This window comes from Triturus cristatus, chromosome 2_1 (assembly GCF_964204655.1).
Source record: "Triturus cristatus chromosome 2_1, aTriCri1.1, whole genome shotgun sequence".
Taxonomy (NCBI): domain Eukaryota; kingdom Metazoa; phylum Chordata; class Amphibia; order Caudata; family Salamandridae; genus Triturus; species Triturus cristatus.
The window spans coordinates 780,060,964-780,083,114 of NC_140581.1; the positions used below are offsets into that span (position 1 = coordinate 780,060,964).

Sequence of the window (22,151 nt, forward strand, 5' to 3'; positions counted from 1 at the left end):
TTCATCTCGGCTTTGTCCATGAAAAGTTACATGTAAAGACTGGAATTTTTCTGCACGATTGTAACCACTATCCTTTTTATTGTTTGAAATCTGTTTATTGAAATTTTGAAGGAAGAAAGACATAAAAACACAATAGAAAAAACATACACCGATGTACATATAACCACTATCATTTTGGCCTGCACCATGTATGACATTAACGGCAATAGCTGCCTAGAGTCAATAAACCCAAATTATACTAAGTGAAAATCATTTAATATCTGCCTGTCCACAGCTTGATTTAATATTAATGTGGTTTTCATTTCATATAGGTTTGTGATTGGTCACTTGAGTCATCTGAACTCCCATCTGAAAAAAAAGTAAGCATTTTCCTTTGAAAATGTCTTTAAATGTTTTGCCAATGAGCTTAGAATATTCTTGGGTAACTTGGCCCCATTGTCATCAAGAGCCATCCTTATAAATTGTATTATTTCCATGGTCTAAGAAGAGCTTAATGCCAAGGATGGCTTGTCCCCAGAGTTAGTCAGCCAGAACACTATTGCAACCTTGCAGCAGTGTTTGGTGTCCTGGCCTAAGTCTGTTATTGGAAATTGTTGAATTCCCAACAGTATTTCTAAGAAGGTGTTAAGGTGTTCACAATCCAAGTGCCAAGCTGTTCCAAGACCAGGTCAGGAAATAGAGAGGGCCATTGTAGGTATGTTCCCTTTTTGGTGTGACCACCCCATTTCTTCGGGACTGACGTTGCTGGTTTTTGACTCTGACATTGAGACACTACTAAACCGGTACCAGTGCGTGTGTTTTGATCTCTAAAGTTTGACAACATTGGTTAACTCCTAATTGGCAACTGTCGGAACCCTTTTTAGAGGGCCACTAGGCAAGCAGGCAGCGGCGGCCGCCATAAATAAAGGGTAGTGGGGTCAATCGGGAGGGTGAAAAATACAATATTAAAAATAAATAAACATACCTTTGCCATCGGCCACCTCCATCGTCGCTTCTCATCACGCTGCCTCTCCTCTTACTGTCTGGTCCTAGCAGCCCCTGGGGCAGACTCCCTGTCCAATCCCTGTGCTGCAGAGCAGCCCAGGGATTGGTCTGAGCGGGCAGCTGCTCAGACCAGGGTGTCTGTGGTGTTTCTCCAGCCTAGCTGTCAATGCAGCTGGACTGGAGTAAATCTAAGTGCATATGTGTATTTTGGTCAGCCTGAGACAGCCGGCCAAACACATATGAGCACTTAGGGAGTGGAGTGCACTAGCACTCGTCCCCCCCCCTCCTCACCCCCCCTCCCTTGCCTCGACCCCGCCCCTCCCAACACCGCTGGCTTAGATCCAGCAAATGTAAATTATAACGATGCAAGAGCATAATTTTATTTTACATTTGCTGGCTCTGAGCAAGGCAGTGGGGCAACTCTCCTTCGCCATTGCGGATTAGCCACCACTGCAAGCAGGTGTTTCTGTACCGAACCATGGGGGTTGGGCCTGTTACTCCTGATGTCCTGTGGTCCAACTTACATTGGAATCTGGGCAAATGGATCAGCACTGACTTTGCTGTTGCCCTCTTCCTTGACATCCCGAAAGTCTTGTCTGCTCCTCAGGAGGTCGTGAAGGCATTGGTAGTGTGCTTCTGTATTTATTGAGCACCAAAAGAAATTTGGTAACTTTTTCAGAACTCTTCAGAACTCTCTGCTCCAGAATTTCATGGAGACTGACTGCGACAAATATTGACCAGCCATTCCACAGTGTCTGATTGAATTTCATATTCCTCCCACATTGGGAAAGTTTCCAATACAAGATCCCTTTTCAGACTGATACTTGATAACGTTTCCAAACTTTCCTTCTTCCAGACCCAAACAGGTCCATTCTACTTTGTGTGTCAGACCTGCGCTGCATCGCGGTCAGCCTCAAATCATGCCTACATCTCTGTATACCTCGACCATTGTCTACCGTTGGCACTTTTTTTTTTTTTGGTGCCATTTTCACTTACATTTTTAAAAATTAATCTCTTATTTCTCTTATTGCATTTTTGTCACTTTTGTGTCAGTTTGCTAATTTCATTTTCCTCTTCTTGTACATTTTTATTGTGTTGTGTTTGTTGACTTTTTAAATGTTTGGCACATCTAAATACTTAACACACATTTTCGCTAAGTTAAGCCTGTCTGCTTTGTGCCACAGCTACAATGGGTTGAGCTCAGGTTTACATTTCTGAAACATTTGACTGGACCTTACAAGATTGTGACTTTATTACTTGTGATGAACATCATTCCACCCCAACTTATATACCACTTTCTCACTGGCAATTTTCGGTATCAGTCTCCCGAAATTCTTTGCCCTTAGATACCGAGCCTTCCATCTGGGTGAAAGCGGTTTGTGAACTCTACTGCTGTGTATCAGGAGGTAGAAAAGGACAGTTATCTTGTATTTATTTTCTTGTGGAACGTTTCCTGAAGAAAATTTAACTAAACATAAGCAAGCTGCTCCATAAAAATTGTTTATATGCAAAGCTAAACAATGGTTCCCTCAAGGGAAGCAAATAGCCTAAGCGTCCTAGGCAATTGTAAGGAGATGGTCTAGAGCAAAATCAAAGTTTGTGAAAGACCAGCGGTTTAATAGATAATCATATACTTGTATGCACGTGCATGTGCAGGCATTGAGTATACATATACATTGATGGTATTTTACAAACAAGAACATTGCCTGGGAAGTATTGGCTATTAGCTTCCCCCCATGGAACCATGGTTTAGATAACTATATTTACCCAGGTTCCTAGGGACGCCGGGTTGCCCCATACATTGTCCATGAAATTTGTTAGCACAGTTTATTTTCAACTAAAATATTCGCAAAATGTAGGCACTCCAAAAAGCACTTTGTGGAAGGCAACAAGGCAAGTAATTGGAGGGCTTATAACATTGACTAAATAATCCATTAGGTACTAATATGAGCCTTGGGGGGGGGGTTCTGCATTCAAAACATTCTCTGTTTTTATACATTGGAGTGGTTTTAATGCTTCATATATGCTGTATGCTAATGATGTTGTGCTGATTAGCTGTACAAAGGTTGGGCTTCAACATTTAATACAACTGCTCAGTATGCTGCTGATCATGGGTTAAGAATCAATCTTAAAACTAAAACCATGCTTGTATCAGTGAGAAGACCTTCACCACCACTATTGTAGGAATATGCCTCCTTTTCACACATGCCGTCACACTGCATGCAATTACAACGCAGTCGTTACAAGGACCGCGTTGTAAAAAGGCATACCATTACCCCGCAAGTCGGAACAACGACTTGCAGAGGTGGGTGCTGGATGTTGGAATAGTATAATTTACTATTCCAACTCCAGTCTGTGCGGACAGTAGGGAAGGTGTTGGATTTTAAATCCAACACCTTCTCCCCCCCCCCCCCTCCGCAAGTCGTACTTTGGTATGCGTTGTTACAACGCGGTCGTTGTAACGGCCACATTGTAATTGCATGGGGGGTGACTGCTTCGTTGTGATGGCTGGTTACCCTTTTTTACATAGAAATCTGTGTAAGAGCATAAATACTTGGGGGTGATTTTTTTAATTGATTTTTTTTTTTACTCCAGAGGCTCATTTAAGTACCAGAATACTGCAATTTTAAGAAGAAACAACACACTAGCTGTTGCGTTTTCTTCATTGTGGAACTTTAAAAGGCCTGTCCCTTCAGCCACTCCTGCAAGTAATGGCTGTTAAATATGCTTCTTCGCTGATGTATGTTGTCAAGATATTGAGAGGAAAATAGGATAAAATAATAGACAATGCATTTATAGGAACCTTTGGTTGTCTGTTTAATTTACCTCAGCAGGCCTCGCCAGCTCAAATCCTTTTAGAGTTGGGCCTTAGGAGGCAGTGCATAAGTAGTCTTGGACCATACCTGAAATTCTGTCATGAGCTAACAAACGATCCAAGATCTACGCTTCGCACAATTGTGTGGAAAGCAGTAAGTGACCGCAGAAACACTGCAGCACATGAATATTTTAACTTGGCCATATCTACTTTTAAGGCTGTGGAGGTTTGGGATTTATCCCTTTTTCAAGCTGCATTTAACAGTTATAAACGGATTAGGGAAAAGATTTCATCCTTAAGGGCTAGAGAAATATTAAAGCTGTTACTCTTCTGACTTGGAGATTTGCAAACTCGTTTTAATTTGCCCTCTTGGAGGAGATTGTCCAAAGAGACATCATGTTGTCTTTGTAACTATTTTAAGGAAAATATTTGTCATATTGTCTGCTTCTTCCCAGCCCTAATGACAGAGCGTAAAAGGCTGTTGATACAGTTTTTTTTAATTAGAAATATATATATATATATATATATAATTTTTTTTTTTTTTTTTTTTTTATTTCGATCAAATGTATGATCATTTACATTGTAAAATCAAAACACATCATATGAGTAAAACAATTAAAATTACAGTACAATACATCATTTTTAAAATAAAATGGATTTAAAGCATCCCGTAACATAGATAGCAGCATTATATCTGTGAATATTTTGCCATATTAAAAACAATTCATGGGACAATTCAATACAAATCGTTTGTTAAGGTTGTAAGTTGATCACGGATGAATTTTGATTAGTTTGGATCTTTTCGAAATATTATACAAACATGTCCACAAGCAGTACAAGCCTGTCTCCAAGGGGACAATGATATTTTGTGGAAAATTTCTGAAATTCATTGCTAAGTACAAAATAGCAATGAGTGAGCTTTAATGGTTATTGTCAGTGGCATAAGTGGTGCTCAGGAGGTCTATTTAAATTGAGTTGGGAAAAAGGGAAAATAAGGCAAAACAAAATTAAAATATGATATGAAGCGGTCTTAATTAGTATGAATTTTTATGGTTTTACCCCGAATCATGAACATTATAGACTCACATGATTCATTATGCTAAACCAGATTGTTTTTTTTACTTTTGTCATAAGGTAATTTTAAAATGAAATAGGTGATTTATTAAAGGCACGTAGCATTGTGTTTTGACTACTTTGCTTAGATTAGTCACTTAGTGTTACAACAATGTTTGTAGCAACGTTCGAAATGTAATCATACGAAGTTGCTGCAATAAGGTTCATGCGCTACAATATTTGAATATTGAAGCCCTTTTTATAACTTCTAATTGGGCAAAGAAATTTGGATTTTATTTCTTAGTTTGGTGATCTACAGCTGTGGATCAGTGTTATAGGACACTTAACTTAGGTTAACGATTTTGGTATTTCTAAATGCTTTTAACATTTTCTCAAGTTAAACCCGTCTGCTCTGCACCATAGCTACCAGGGGTTGAACTCCAAATTAAATTACTGAAACCTTTACTTGACCTAACAAGAATAATAACTTTATTATTTGTGGTGGATTACTATCCACCCCAACTAATAATCGACCTTATCGCAGTTATAAAAATAAATATTAGATGGGACGCTTCATGAACAAATGAGTACAGGGCAGTATTTTCTGAAGACTGAAAACAATGTCTTATTACTTTTTACATACTTCAATTGGATAGAACTTCCCAGTTTGTTAGATCTTCATCAGTAATTTAATTTAGGACAAGCTATTTTGTAGGACTTCTATCTTGACTTTTAGTTGAATTGGGAAACCAGCCTGACTTGACTATAAGGGTTCATGCAACTGGTGACCAATTAATAAATCCATTTAGTTTTTTCTTATCTTTGATATGCTCTTGTTTGATTGATTTGAGTGAATGGGAAGGAGGGTTAGTTTGATTCAGTGTAATTTTTTGCACATAGATAATGTAACTTATTAATGGAGGGTTGGTTAAATGGTATTATGAACTCTGCAAGCTTTTGAAGAATATATGGTTAAGTTCCATTACGTTAGCCTTGAGTATTAACTGTTGGATCCAGTTAATGTAAGCTTGTTTGAGAAAAAGATAAAAATCAACATGTCGGAAGAAAGTGCATGTTCAAATTTAATGTATTAGCATTACATCAAATAGCAAAAAGAGAAAAAAGAAGTGTCTCGTGGTTAGACATATAGAAGAGTAAATATGTGTAGTAAATGTTGATAGAAAGCACAAATGGAAAAAATGTGGATCTAACATACAAACTTTATCAATTCTGACTTTAAAAAAACATGTGAGAAAAGCAGGTTTAAACTCTTGGTGTTATTAGTGTTATTGCAAATATTTCTGAATTATGTATACTAATAGGAGTTTTAAGGTGGTATATCTGATCGGAATGTACTGATTTGAGGTATGGTTTTGTTGGATGTTATTCTAAATAACTATGTGAAGTCCTTAAAGTGAAGATGTAGATCTTATAAATTAGTTAATTAAAAAGAAAAAAACCAATATTATTTGCTGGTGTGCAGACTGCAATTTTTGCTGAAGGACCATCTAAGCAGTGTTCAAAGGAGTATAACAGGTGATCAATGTCTGCGTTCAAATAATGGATTTGTAATCCCGCCTCAAAGGAGGTGCAGAGTGGGGAATGTGGTAAAAGATGCAAATGATTGTTCTGCATTTAAAAGCGTGTCCTCCCTGGTTGTTACTCAGGGTTGTGATTTTGTTACTACAGTAATCATTTTGCACACGTTTTGAGTCCTATCCTAAAGCTGTTATCCGTACACCACACTGATAAATGCTTAAGCTCTTATAAAGTGTCATGGATGTAAAGCAGTATGTTCAACCAGACAGTATTCAACTCTTTTGGTGCTCTTGTCAAGTTTATGCGCTGATGGCAGAAGAAGGGAGAGGCAGGGTAAGTTTTGTTGTCTGTGTTCTTCCATCCATAAAAACAGAACTAATAATTGAATTGATATCCCTTGAAGTGGAGACCGAAAATAAAATAAGGAATCGGTGTTTCAAAAATGAGGCTGTGCTGGTGGAAACGTCCTGAAGTTTCATCTCTCTTCAAAGACACCCGCTGAACCACTCTAAGTAATTGTTGAAGCAGTTCCATACGGAAACATCCTGTGCAACAGCACATACTACAAAATGCAGACTCCGAAATTTTCGATGATTTATAATAGCTCCAGACATAAAATTCCACTTCCATTTAATTCCTAAATGCAACGAGGCTTACTGTCTGCATAATTTAGGGCAGTGTTAATTTACTTTTCGAGCTCTGTTGACAGTATTTTGGAGATTGGAGTTTAATAGTTGGCTTAGAGTCAGGTTGAAATAGATATAAAGGGGTATTTATCTATGGTTAAGATTCTGGTAGTCTGTTTCAATGTCTGTCTTTGCAAAACACAGTCTCAATTGCTACTACTGAAACCCAGGCATGGTTAGCAGCAGTTTCTCATGAGCAAAACATTTTATGAGATAACCTTTTACATGTGGCGATGTGAACAATGAGAAATACGCATTAGCAATTACATTTGCAAGTCCAGTGATCCCATTTAGTCTTCCCTAGTGGTTTAGAGTTAAAATCTAAATAGAAATTTGTATCACTAGGTCTCTCGGATCAGTCTCCAAAATCAGTCTCTTAACTGTAGTCTCGTTAAAGCATATTTCACAAACAAAGCGACAGGATTCATAGTAACCTGTCCTGTTGCAGGACATGGTACATAATTTGTGAGTCAGCCTAAACTAGAGCTGAACTTAGCTACCCAAGGTGCTTTTGGCCATATTACACTCTGGGATTCTGTGACTGCTCCCAATAGCATACCTAATTTATGCTGCTTCACAAGTGAATCATGTGTCCGCACCATACCCTATTTATTGCTGATATTCTCTTTTGATTAATAACTCTCATTTAATGGTGAGGATCTTTGATGTAACACATCAAACATTTTTCTGTGATAGGGTTTGCGTTTGATGCCATTCCGCAACCTCATGTGAACATAAACTTCCCTTGAACCCATTCATAAGCTGAGTTTGTGTTTGTTTAATGTTTAGTAATCCAGCCTTCGCTATTGTGTGCCTGTGTTTTAATGAGATGGGCCTGCGGCAAAAGAGTAAACTTGTGGGTAAATATTTAGTTAGCGAGAGCTTGCATTTCGCACTGCTAAATTGCCAATAAACTTATGTGTGCCCTTTGAACAAGAAGGTGTAATTCTGAATTTTTCTACTTAATGCTTTCGTTTTCTTAAACTGTTGTTTACAAGATGCAATACTAATAATACAGGCATTATAAAGGTTTTGGATTCCTTTATTCTTTGAATTGTCCATGTAATTGGAGGTTCCCGTGGACCACAGTAGTGAAGAGAAAATGTGATTTAAAAGAAACGCCACATTATGAATCAAAGTAAATAGTTAATCTTTGATTTTCTGGCTTCTTTGCCCATTTGTTCAAAAGACCTTGTCTGAATCAAGCAACAATGATTTTCTCTGCTAATTGTCACAACATAGCCAGATGGATGCACGGTTCATATTGGAATTGTGTTTTGGCAACCTTAAATTGACTGTGCAAATTTGACTTCCAATTGAATCTCCTTTTCTATATGTATATTATTTTAAGAGGCCAAACATAAGGCCGTGAGCTAATGTGAAGCAGCCTTGCAGGACTCTGACTCTGAATCCATGGCCTAGTAATGGAATCATTCTGTACTCTTACCGTATGTGTAGATTAAAGTTTACTGCAAATATCACATCAGCTCAACATCCAAAATGCCCCATTGTAATGATGGTGGCACTAGTGAATTCCAACACTTTGTCTTGCTTTGACAGCTGCATTTCCTCGTGAAATAGTGGCCTACACTTTAGAATACCACAGTGTACCTCTTCAAAAACATTAAATCCTGTTTCGTATCCCCTAATATCTAAAATGGACTCCCTCGAGTCTGCAACAAAGTCTGTCTGTCTTGTGAGCACTTGCTTTTTAGAATCCCAAAACCCAGAGACACTTCATTTCTTGCTTCTCTGTTCTAAATGAATCTGATGGATGGCTAAGCCACAGCATTGATCTTTTCAGTGAAGACCATTAGTCAAGCAGAATTTTCCAATTGTGGCCAACAATGCTACCTTAAATTATTTTCTCTACACACAAGTGATGAGTGAGTTTCCACTTCTAGGCGAGAATGGGCAGGATTTTTCACAAGACAATTTGAGAAAAATGTTGAATGGTGGATATTTCTTAAACTATATTTACCTAAACGCCATAGAAAGTGAGATTAAGAAATTCTAAATATTTCAAGCTGTACCACAGTACTCGGGTTTATCACTTATCTGTAACAGGAAAGACATCAGACATATAGTTTATTTGCTTGTTGGGAGCATCAGCAGAAGAGTGCTGCACCAAAAATAATTGGAACTCTGTCAGGAAAAGCTTATCGATGTAATCCTGCAACAGGAGCTTGAAGAGCCATCCCCTTAACCGTGCCAGAGTATGTCCACCAGAATGAATGTGGCAGGAGAGGGTCATTCAGGATTGTCATGCTACAAAATACATTGATTACCATTTCTTAACTCCTGGTATAGGGCCAGCGAGGCTGTAAATCAGTAAGGGTGATGGCCCATTTGTTCCTGTGCCACAAGGTCTGCTGTAGAGACTGCTAGGCTGTAACGTGTGATATTCACACTGTAAGTCTCAAAGGATGGCTCACACATAAGTACTGTGCTACTCATTGCTCGCTTCTATCATTTCTTCTAGCTCCCAATTATTTCTCAGTTTTCCCACCCTTTGTTCCCCTTTCCATATTTCCTTTTTTTCCCCTTTGCTATCTAATTTTCTTTGCATTGTCATAATTGTCTACTTCCGATTTGTCTACCACTGATTATTTTTCTCACATGTTGCTCATTTTCTCGTCTCCCAGTTTCATTCGCTCACTGTTATCACTCTAACGCAGTTCGCATTTGTGTCACTTTCTTACTGTCTTTGTCATTTTATTTGTCTCCTCACTTCTATAGATCAATCCTGCCCCGCCAGTATTTCACTCTAACATATGATATGAGTTTTACTCTATCTTTGTCATAATCATTCTCTTGCACCCTCTCACTCACTAATCTTTCACTCCCTCGCTTACTCTCATTGCTTCTCTTAGTGTATTTATTCTGACATTGGCAAACATCTAACCTTAGACTTTTATGCTTGCCTTCTGGCTCTCTCTTGCTTGGATTCACCATTGAATGTTTTTTTTGGGGTGTAGCTAAATTAAACTTAAGTGTGTGAGAATATCTGTGAATATAGCCCTATGTATTTTGCTTAATTTGTTAAAAAAATAAGTGCAGGGGCCCAAGGTTTTGCTCTGATGCCGGCTGCCGGCGTTTTAGAGTGTCGTGGTGACGAACATCAAGGCTGTGCAGTCTATTCCATCTCATGCCTCTTTAATCCACCACCAGGCGCTCCTTCCTCTTTATCTCACTCTCGCATGATCTTTTTCATCCCCACTTTCTCCCTTTGTCGCTGCTTTCGGTCTTTCTCCTCTTTCCTCACTTTTGTGCTTTCCCTCTCTTGCTCTGGATCAAATTCTGTTGAAGAAATTTAATTACCGGTGCTCAAACCACTAGCTCAAATTAAGCTCTACCTGTGTCCGTTGTGGTTACTTTCTTTATAAAGGAGATGTCGTGCATGACATACTTGTGTGGGCCTAACCTATATGTTTGTATTGGGGATGAACGAATGTGCTGTTGTCTGGGCATCAGAGGTATCAGGCTTGAAATAAGCCTGCAACTGCTGTATACTTTTTCCAGTCATCTAATATGTTGAGAAGAATGCATGATCTGCACACGAGTATAGGGCAGCCAAAAGTATTGAACTCAAACTAGAGGATAAGACGTTTAGGATATTCCAGCTGTTTACTTTATTAAAGCATGCAGTAGAATAATGCAGCTCTGACACAACATTTTTTGTTTTAAATAATGTATATCCTTACTCTCGGGAGTCTCTCTTGGTTTTTTAGGGGTTAATGTAACTGTTGAATAATTTGTTGATTTTTTTTTAATGTTATTTATTCATTTATTTATTTTTTCTTCTTTTTTTTCTCCTTAGTTACCAGAGTATTTTGTGCATTGAGAGAGTAGCAGTGAATCCTGAGTGGGATATAGAAGAGTGTAGATTTTGACCGTTTTTTATCTTGTCCTAGATAAGTGTTTCTTATTCTTAAGATCTTTGACGGTAGCTTAAAATCTTTTTGTGATGAACTAAACAGACTTTCTCTAGCACCTTTATTTTCTTGCAAATAGTATTGTTTGAAGTTGTTTTCATTCTGTGTGCACTCTTAAATTATCTCAAATGACCACAGTATGAGTAACTTCAACGAAAAGAACAAATGTGTGTATATATACATTACTTGTGGATCGGGTGGAGAATAAGGTTGTTGACTTAGCTTTACCTGGCAGGAATATCATAAAAAGTTTAGTGACTGTGTTTGAGACGTGAGGAGCATACTCCTAGTATACCGCAGTTGAAGTAGAACCTAGTGATTACATTTTCATAAGAAGTACTTGTAGACTCTAGCATCACTATACTTCAGAGAATCTGTAGGTGACGAGGCATTTCCCTTCAATGTATTGCTTGAAAGCAGGACTTTTTAATTATTTTTTTAGCTTGACATTGATTGTGCCCAAGTTGAGAGTTTTGTCAGCAGCCTACCTCATGTGCACTAATCTTTGGTGCTGGTGTGCATGTCAGACGTGTAGGCTTACATATATTAATTAAGTCATATTTGTGGCTACGAGTCACCTTCTTTTTCAATACTGTGGCAAAAACATTGTGTTTGTAGATATCTAGATTTTTAGATAAGTAAATGGTAGGCCTTCACCCACCAGGGTGTCCATCCATCACTGAAAATGTGGCTCATATAATATTGTGTGCACAATAATTATCAATTGGTCTCTTTCCTTCTTTTGGTTTCTGAGCCTGACAGGTTTTTTTGGGTGATTTCTTGGTAGGAAACTGTATGTGTCGGGTTCTGTATTAAGTCAATTTGACTTAATGATCGTAGGCTGTAGGCAATACGAGGTTGTGAATAATTGTGTATGGGGTGTGTGTGTGTGTGTGTGTTATATGAAGGTTGCAGCCTATAAGGAGGTGGAGGGTGCATCAAGGGGAAATGGATGGCACACACCTGGGGAGGCGTGAATGTAGCCTAATTGCTGCTCCCTAGGAGGGAGGGTGGGTTTCAACTAAAGAGCAAAGGTGGGGAGGGGCTTTCACTAAAGTGGGAGAGAATGTACACACTCCAGCGAAGGAGGGCACTCACTAAGGAAGGCGGATGGGCTAGCTTAAATTGATGTGGATCACATGGTTGGTGGGAGTGAAGGATGCACACAATATGGGAGAGAAGCCAAAAAGCAAACATGTTTGAAAATCAAATAAAGAACAAAAGAATCGATACAGTATATTGTGTATTTCTATTCTACAACAGCTCTGCAACAAATTTGCACTGCATCAAAAATAAACCATGTTGTAAAACGTAAGCATGTGTTTTGACACATCCTCTGCGTTCAAAGGTAGAGTGCAGCAAACTGTAGATGCGCCGCATCCTTTAAGAATGATCCACTCAACTAGTGTGACCACTGAAAATTACTCTAATTTTAAGCTGAGCCTTTGTGTTTTTTCACAGGCGCGGCGGACGTCCTTCTGTAGGGTTGTCATCAAAGAGCAGAATATCATGACGGATATGCATTGTAACATCTCTACAGGTAAGATGTGTGTGTTCGTGGTCTCCATTTGCCCAATTATTTACACAATGTAAAATGTAATGTGTAATGTTTCACATGATTCTTTCTCAACAGCAAGTTCTAATCTAAAGTTTTCCTTAATCACTTCTGAAAACATACGAACGCAGATCTTATGTTTGGAGTTTTGTCACATGCTTTGAAAGTGGCATGATGGTTTTATGATTAATATGTGTGTAATATTAATGACTCATCGGGCTTTGCTGCACGGATGACCGAGAATCACTTGTATTCCGTAGCAGACATGTTTGGAACAGGAGTTTACGGGTATTTAGATCAACGGCCCCTCCATTTTATTTTATAAGAGGTATTAAAAAAAGGAAACCATGAACAGCAAGGCGAAACAGAATGGTGTACACTAGTAGTGTCTGACAGGCTCCTTGTCCAGGTCTGTTTTCATGATATTCACAAAAGACAAATCTGCGTTCTGGATTCTGAATGGAAATCAATTACGTATGCTGAGGTCATTATGAAAATCAGGCATGGATCTTGTATAATCCTGGCTGTGTGCTGGGGACCCCTACTGTACTCAGTAAGAGTATGCAGCTGGGCAAAATTACTGAATAAGATCTGTAGGGCCTCTTTGGAAGAGCTTGTGTACATCTTAAGAGTATATAACGTTAGATTTGTAAACATTCCCTCTTTTAATCCACTGCATGGAATTTTCCGTGGTCAGTACACTTCCAGACATTTCCAACACTAGATTCAACTCAGCTGCACAGGTTTCCTAGGTGGTGATGGATGAACTCGGAAGCACTCACCTAGTGGCTGTCAGTGCCTGACTGCCGCACCCCTATGCAGTAGATAGATAAGTAGGGAGAGGCAGGCAGCTAGTGCACCGCCTTCCTTCCTGTGCAAAGACCGCAAGTTACTGTCTACTAGGTTGGATGGCCTGCAGGACAGAGGGCACGGAGAACCTCTGCATATAGACTTTTCCTCTTTCACAACACGGTCTGATTTTACAGTGGAAAATTCAGGAATTCTATTACAACATATGATTAACTAATATGGAACAAGATTAATCTGTGGCGAATGTTTTGGTGGAACATAGCAGGAATAATGTGAAACATTTCTAAGGAATGCTACCAGTTTGGAAGCTGGAACGAATGTTGTCCAACATAGATGCAAGTGTGAAAAGGGTAGCATAAGATTATCTAGTCTTTTTTTGGCTCTCATCTGCAAGAGCGCATCCCCTCTCGCTTGCGAGAGATATTGTATACAACAAGGGGCTTCACTTCCTCTTCATTAATCGGGAGCATGGACCAATTACTGATTGCCTCATCTTGATTGCTGTCCTTCCACTGATGCATTGTTATTGAGGTACTACTTTTATTGTTTTTCCTTCCCTATTGTCCTGGTTGAACTTCTTGCCATTTGTAGCAATGTTTTACTATGCCGCACACATTTGTTTTTATTGTGACAGCAGATGTATCTGCTTCCATATGTACTTTCATTAAGACATGAGGACAATTGCTTTCTATATGTAATAGTTTTGTTTTGCAAAATGTCATATTTCTTTTTCTCTTTCACTCACAAAGAGATTAACTGATTTTGCTCAGAATTGCAGGGGTGTTGTTCCGAGACCTTACAAGCACTGACAAAGCCAGAAGGTTCTGTCTTTGAGACTATTGGCTCTGCCAGTGCCTTTTATTTATGCAGTACAGCATGGGCATTGCCGACTTTGGCAATGATTTGTAGCCATGCTGTATAGCAGTGTGGCTGCTGTGTAACATAACTAAAAATATTAATTAAAAAAAGACTTTGATGGATCCAGTGCTAATGCATTTGTTTTCTATACACGTTTGTCCTGGCTTCATAGTAGCTCTTTTTAAAAATGAATTTTAGCAATCTGCAAAGCATCCGCACTGCTGTACAGCATGGCTATAAAACATTACAGAAGTCAATAGCTCTCATAGGCGAAACCTATTATCTTTGCAAATGCTTGTCTTTTAGAAGTGTTCAGGGGTGTTGCAGAGGATTTCATTCTTCTCGTCAACATATCAGGGTCACTATGGGTGGATGGTTGTGCAGTTATTGCAACAGAGCTTAAATAAAGTCAAGTTTTGAGGGAAGTCAGAAAAGTGAGATAAGGTGTGAGGCAGGAACCACAGAGGTAGGGCGGTTATTTACACCCATTCATGTGTTTAGTTTAATTCCAGTTACCAGTAATTTGGTTCTGGGGCACAAAAGTTTGTAAAAATTTTAAATTTTCTTACATTCCTCTTAAGCACCATTATCCATAAATAGCATTAAAGGTGATGGAATAGTGGTCCGTGCCAGTTCACCTGCTCCAAACGAGACTCTTTATTTGCATTTGCACGTTCTCCTACTTAAAGACAGATTATAGCGTTGAACAGTCACAAAATAGTGATATTGATTCAAGCCCTTCCTGCTAATTCTGGCACTACTGCCCTCACACTGTACCATGTGGAGGTGATTTCGTTCAGGAAGTTGACTTTATTGCATCTTATGACGTGATGTGTTTCTGAGCTCACGTTCTCTTTTTTACATATTTGCAGATTTAATTCAATTTTTCCAGCTCTCTTAACCAGATTCTTGCTCTTCATTTGCTTGTGTATCTCACTGGCTTCCTATTGTTATTTACAGGACACAAGTCGGGGGTACACGCGGGTGGAAGGCGTCCAACCACTGTTTTCACTGGGTGGACGCTGTCCACCCTGCCAAGAAGTTGGGCCCCACTGAAAAATTATGCTGAATTCGTCCCAGTGTAATTTCCAAACACCGGGACACATTCAGTAGCTCCTGCCGATTGTTGTCTGCTTTCGATCCGCAACAACGTGCAGGCAAGGAAGAGGCTTTCTTAAGACTCCTGCTGGGACCATAACCAAGGCCTAATATGAGGGGTCATCAGGCCTCCATTTGTTCGAGTCTCCTGGCTGGCAGCAGTCAGGAGCCTCACACCTAGAAGCAAATGCAGCAGAGGGGAAACAAAGGCTCACAACTTGTTAGCACTTCACCAGTGGCGTAAAGAAACTTGTTGGGCCCACCTGCAAAGTGCACGAAGGAGGCCCCCTCTGACCACACTCAGGAGCTCTGCTAACAGGGTACTGGGCTGAAGGGGCCCCCTGGAGCTCGGGTCCCCCCCCCGCACCGCGGGGGCTGCGGGGGCCTTTGTTATGCCCCTGCACTTCACACATACTTAAGGCAGCTTTTCTCTTTGTTCAGGCTCTGTTTAGGAAATGTGTATGCACTGTAAAAATGTCAGATGTGTTGGTCTTTCCCAGTATTTCCACAAAATTAATATCATTTATATAGTGTTTTCTACCCCTGAGGAGGCTTTGTAATAATTTAAATATCACTCTTTTTTTCCTTGTAAAGCACTATGGGTAGAGGAAATTTACCTGACAAAAGGTAACATTGTTTTATGTGTAGCCTACAAAAGAGTGAATCTTCTGCCTAAATCCGGAGGGTTTCCCTGTATGTTTTCGAAATGTGCTCCAATGTTCTCATGATAGACATGTCAAACATATATGTGAGGGCTTAAGATCTGATATCACTTCTTATGATGCCACTTCCTGTAATGTCACACGCTGTGATGCCACTTGCATACTGATTATCCAGGTTAGTCCCCCCACTTCTTTTTTTAGGACTTGTGCCCTGGTTACTTATTTATAATACATAGTGAGACCGTTATTTTAATCCTCAACTTCTCATAAATTAATTTTTTCCTTCCTGTCGATATGTATCTATTTTCGGAGTCTGTTATATGTGCTTTGCCTTTGGTGAAATTTACATCGGAACCTTTATTTAGTGTTTCAATGTAATTTTATTTCCATTTCTTTTTCCTTTGTTTTTTACATGAATAGCACAAGGCAGGCATAGCAGTGGTACACCATATAATCGAGCAATGTGTTCTCCGTAAATCTTCATTTCTGAAATTCAGCATAGTTTCTATTCCTTGTACAAGTTGAAACCCCTTTTTAATTCGTATGCGTGTGGTGGTTTCTGTACGAAACTACCTTACCAGACATTTATTCTGTACTTTCAGCCTGCACCATTATTCAGCTTGCTTTGCTTGTAAATTCTCCTACTCAGCAGACTATCAATTACTGCCTGCTGTAGAAACCTACCACTTCAATCTTTTTTCAAGTGAATCCGACGTGGAGAGGTGTGGCTCACTGGTTAGAGGCGGCAGACCCGTAAGCAGAGAATCGGCCAGGGACCAGGGTTCAATTCCCGACGCGGCAGGGTCGTGGACCAGGGTCAAAACGGACTCGCCTCGGTACCTACTCTAACCAGGAACACACTCGGCAACTCTGGGCATTAAGCCTACCTCATCTCTACAACGGCCCCCCACAGATGCCGGGGATGCCTGGTTTCACCTTGTAGATACCCAGAAAGGGACCATCTCACAGGGATAGCCAGGACGGATTCCCCAGCGGTCTACAGCGCCGGGACGCCCCGTTGCTGGGGCAGCTGTGCGCTTTACAAGTCTACAACATTTACATTTACATTTACATTGCATCATTCCCTTGTAGGAACTATTTATTTTGTTGAAATTGTATATTGCACGCACCTGTCTCCAAAAACAAAAGGATCCCCTAACACAACGCTTTTGTAGAAGATGGAGTATCTCAAACACAACCTACTCTACGCAGAACAACATAGATTTTGGTGGGTCCAGATGAGAGCAGGTTTCACAGACCAGGACTTCAAGGGGCAGAGTAGGAACATGCTATGAAGACAGTTCTCGTCAGCTCACTATACAGTTAATCGGCACATTTACCCTATACATGTCACAGGGAGATCGTCATCTATTTCCTGAATCAGAATTTGTTTTGGACCAAGTGCTAAATCTGAAAATGTAGTCCTGGGTGTCTCTAATCTGGAACATTTCCTGACTGGTTTTGGTTTACATCCGATCAACATTGCCTAATATGCAAATTGAAGAAATACATACTGTTTAAAATATTCTCATCAACAAACAAAATACAGAAAAATGTACATAAAAAATACAGCCTGTAACTTACTGTCCTGTGTCCTCTGTCAGCCTGAGGTTATTTACTCCATTTGATTGTGTTCCTATGATTTGTACTTGCATTCACACTCGTAACTACAAGAATCAATGAAGCCTCTTTCCCTATCTTATCCTTTACCCAGCGTAGTTGAGAACCTCAGTTCAGAGGAATGGTGATTGCACTGCTCCCTCCTACCATTAGTAGAATAGGATCTCCATGTACTACCAATATGGAACCTAAGCAGTGTGGTGAACTGTTGGGGCACATTTTGCAGCTACTTTGAAATCTGTTTACTTAATTGGACTTCGGTATCCACATGCCTCGTTCTGTTAACTATTAGATATCTCCCTAATTCCCCATCACAAGAATACCCTCAATATATTTCTAACTAGTGGTGCCTGAGTAATACTGCATTGGACAAAGACAGACTTCGCTAGTGCTGGTATCCATGCCCTGCAGAAGACCTCATTCAAAGGCTTGGCTTTTGCTGCATCTAGGGTTGGCCTCTCTGTTGCCAACGTTACTTGTAAGCTAAATCCATAAAATGTATTAAACCTCTTATCTGGGTGGAAACACCTATAGGAAGATATGGAAACCCTTTTTTCGTTACCACTGATGCTTTTTTTCATCTAAGGTGTTTAGTGCATGCTTACAGCCTCTTGAAGAGCTGGCTGTTAATTGGACAAAAGTGTAGCTCTGTTATGTGCTGCTGTGTGGGCTGGTATTTATAGTATGGCTCTATCTGGTTTATTCATTATTTTGTTATATAAAGGACTACTTGCAGTCTAAGAGGTTTCAAATGTATGAGATCTGCGAAATTAGTGCACATATTATGAATGATATAGCTCCATGCCTAGGTGCACCCACACATTTCAAGCTCAAAAGTATCGTTCGCAGCAGAGTAGACGAAGTGGTCATGGTTAAATCCGTTTTTGACGTTTGGCCATGACTAATAGTCCCTTTTCAATCACAGGATGGAATAAGATCAGAGGTGTATTTGTGGGGGTATGCTGGTATTTTGTAATGTCATGCATTTTTTGCAAAGGACAATGTGCCACATACTTGGCCCCATTACAGAGATGTAGGCATTTTACTGTATTTTGACGATTTGCCATCTGGAATGGAGAATGCTTTGTAAAGGAGGTTATTTCTTGTGATTTTCTGCCTCACTTTACTCCGCACGTGAGCATGGAAAATTGAGCTGTTAGCAGTGAGTAGTCCTAAACAAATGTTTATCAAATAGGTTGTGTAAGGTGGACTTTTCTTCTTCAAAACTTCTGTGCCAGTCACTCCTTGAATCTGCATGGCTCTGATGAGATCTATTCTCCAAATGAGTTGTCAGTAAGCTTGAGGGTGTGTGGGTCCATTTGTTTTTGTTGTCTCCATCCAAACGCTTTTTAAAATATTGTCTGCCCCCGTGTGTTTATCTCATCTGTAGTGCATATTTAAACTTCACCCTGTCTGTATCGGTTCTCCTGCACAATTAGTATCCTGTCCTCTGGGCCTTGTGTTCTTTGCCCATGATAACTTGGTAATATTCTCGTGGATATACTCTGTTTCACTGTCAGTAGGGGGAATAAGGTGAGAACATCAGGGGGGATGGTATTGGGTCTAGAGATGCAGAAGAGCATAAAGGATTGAGGGAGGGGTGAGAATGGGACTGGGGAAGTGATGAGAATGTAACTGGGTTAATGATGATGCATTGAGGGCAGAAGGAGGGGAGAGGATGTAGCCTTACGGCTAGAGCGGTCGACCTCGAAGCTGTGGAACCGGGTTCGAGTCTAGGCAACGACGCTCAACTACCTGTGATTCTGGGCAAATCACTTAATCTCCCTGTGGATGAGAAAAAAAAATGAGTCCATCCGTAACAAAACTGGTGCTCGTGTAAAGCGCTCTGATACCAGATATCTCCGGTCTAGTTTGCACTATATTAAAAAGAGAAGAGACGAGGAAGAGAAATAGAGTGGGGTAGAGTGAGTGATAGGAGAGCGTAGGAGTTGAAAAAGCAAAAGGGGTAATGGAGAAGGATAAAGTGCTGTGGGCAGAGGTAAAAGAGAGAAGAAATTAATGTGGTAAAGGAAGAGTTGGGATGAAACGAGTGAGGGCAAAGAGAAGCTGCCAATGTAGGGACTGTGGGACTTGTTAAAAGGAAGAGTAGTTGTACTGAAAGCATTCGTTGGGGATGTTTTATTGAGTAGATTTTTAGCAAGTTTGCAAATTACATTACCTTAAAGTCGAGAAACAGATTAAATTATGATGTGTTTGACTTCAAAGTTTGGCACTTAGTAGACGATATATGTTATTTAACCCACAAGATTTGTATCCCACTGAGTTACATTGCAAATGTAATCTGGAAATTATTATCTGTACCGAATAGCAATATAGGTTATCCTACTAATATAGGACAAGTTGATGGCATAAGACAAATTGAGTGGTTGCTGCTCATTGAATGAAAAGGAATTTGAGGTCTCTGGTTATTTTGCCACCCTGTACCCCATCACTTCCACCATACATGGATCTGGGGATCCATCCCGCACCACGCAATGCTGTGACCAACTGGAGGATATTGTGGTGAACAAAGGAGTAATTTATGTATAGAAACGCCATAGAAGAGATATTAGGATAGCAGGGCCATTTAAGTGTACTTTAGCTCAGTTATGTTCTCATGCATCTGCTCCAACTCGGCTAGATTCACTTTGGAATACCCCGAGCGATGCTACCACAATCACTAAATAACTTAAGAGAAAGTATTAGTCCACTTCAGAGGCAGACGTGGTGGTAGATTCTGATCATGGCGCGTTGGATAATGCCTTTTTAGAAGTTAAATGTTTAATAGTGTTTGAGCCAGTTTTAGACACCATCACGCCTTCCCTCGTGAAGCAGCTCTATTTGCATTTTAGATCCGGGACTCTTGTTATGAACGCATTTTGCTGCAAATGGACAAATGCTTTTATGTTGACTCCGGTAATAGACCCTGTCTGTCTGTCCTGTAAGCTGGAAAGGGAGACGGTAAAGCCTGTTCTTTTGTTGTTGTTTTTTTTTGTAGCACATACTCTGCCCTGCGTAAGGAATGGGTAGCTGCCGGTTGAAAGATAGGGGTGTCTCAATATAGTGTCACCTTGAGATATCCGAAAACCGACACCAGGGAGATTTTTGTATATAGTGTATCAACGTTTTTTAATTCAATGTGATATGCTGGACGAATTTTAATGGAACACAACTAATTTGTACTTCTACTTATGGTATCCGTGTTTTTAATTATGGACTTGCACTAGTGTATGATAATTTCATTATGTTTATTTCTATTGGTGCATTTTGTATATGGCTTTATGGGGCTTATACCCCAGATAAACTAAATTGAATTGTTAATTACAACTGTTTAAAATGCCATTTATGGTGTATTTCGAGCGTATTTGTACTTTTTCCTGTTGTGCTGACATTGAACCTTTGTAAAGTGAACTCCTATACAGGTGGGTGCCCCGGTGGTACCACAGAATGGTTCCGTAACTGCCTTTCTGCAAAAATTCCACATTTGTGGGTTGATGAAGTATGCAATTGCATAATTTTCTTAACTTTCTGAACAGACTACTCCTTGTATGCCGCGTCTGCTAGTTTATTTATGGTGCTTGTAAAGGGTTAAACCCGCTAGGTGCTGTCTGAGTGCTGGTGAGGTGTAAAACACGCATTGGCATAGCCAATAGGTCTCGCCTTTTGGACGTTATAAGTGTTTAGCCATGCAGCACATTATCCTGGGTGCAAAGCCAATAGGTCTTGGCATCTCGAGACTCTGTGGTTCAGGAAAACTGTACTATAAACTTCTTTAAAGTCCAGTGCTCTCCCCGAAGCAAGATGCACCGACCCGCTCTCTATAGGAATTGAAATACTTTAACAAAATTAGTGCAGTTTTAAATTGTTCAAATGGTAAAATCTAAGCACTTTACTGTTTACAGATGGTAGGCTAAGGCCAGTTCAGTACCAGGGAGCAGAATGGAGCACAGGAAGAGGGAATTTATTGGAAGATTGCCCTCTATGAAGAGCAAAGGAAACATGAAGCTCTTACGGTTCCCATATGGTTTGCAGGTGATGCTGCACATGGCCAAATCAAGCACCATTTTAGGAATATTTGACAAAATGTATTCGATACTTTACGGTTAACAAGCAGCAATTACTCTTTAGTATGATAAGTGGAAGTGACGAGGAATGTATCTGTCCCTTCCTGTACCATCATCACACACACCCACAAAACGTCCTAAATGCTCAGCATCTGCAAACAGCAAGAAGTTTCATAATTAAATGGCACTAAAGATACATTACTAGGGCACTGTTTTTTAACCTGTGGTCCTAAGGACACCAGTGGGGTCCGCAACACCTACTCAGGGGGTCCACAGCTGCTCGAACAATTATACAATATTAACAGATTAATAAGGTGTGTATGAATAAAGAAGCAACATTTAAAATACTAAAGCGTTCTATAAATGTGAAGGAATTTTAAACTGAAACATAAAAAATACGTGGGCATCCTCAAGTTGATTCAAGCAGTCACACAGAATGTTGTATGGACGATGGGCGGCCTCACCTGAATTC

At 39.9% G+C, this 22,151-nt stretch overlaps 1 protein-coding gene across 2 annotated transcripts in view; it reads left to right on the forward strand.

The window, feature by feature from the left end:
• Window positions 1-22,151, forward strand: part of CDC42SE2 (CDC42 small effector 2) — a 352,848-nt gene that overhangs the window by 70,386 nt on the left and 260,311 nt on the right. For both annotated transcript variants that reach the window (XM_085632718.1, XM_085632719.1), the window contains exon 2: window positions 12,474-12,552. The gene's annotated coding sequence lies outside the window, so the exon portion shown is untranslated. The remainder of the gene's footprint in view (window positions 1-12,473; window positions 12,553-22,151) is intronic.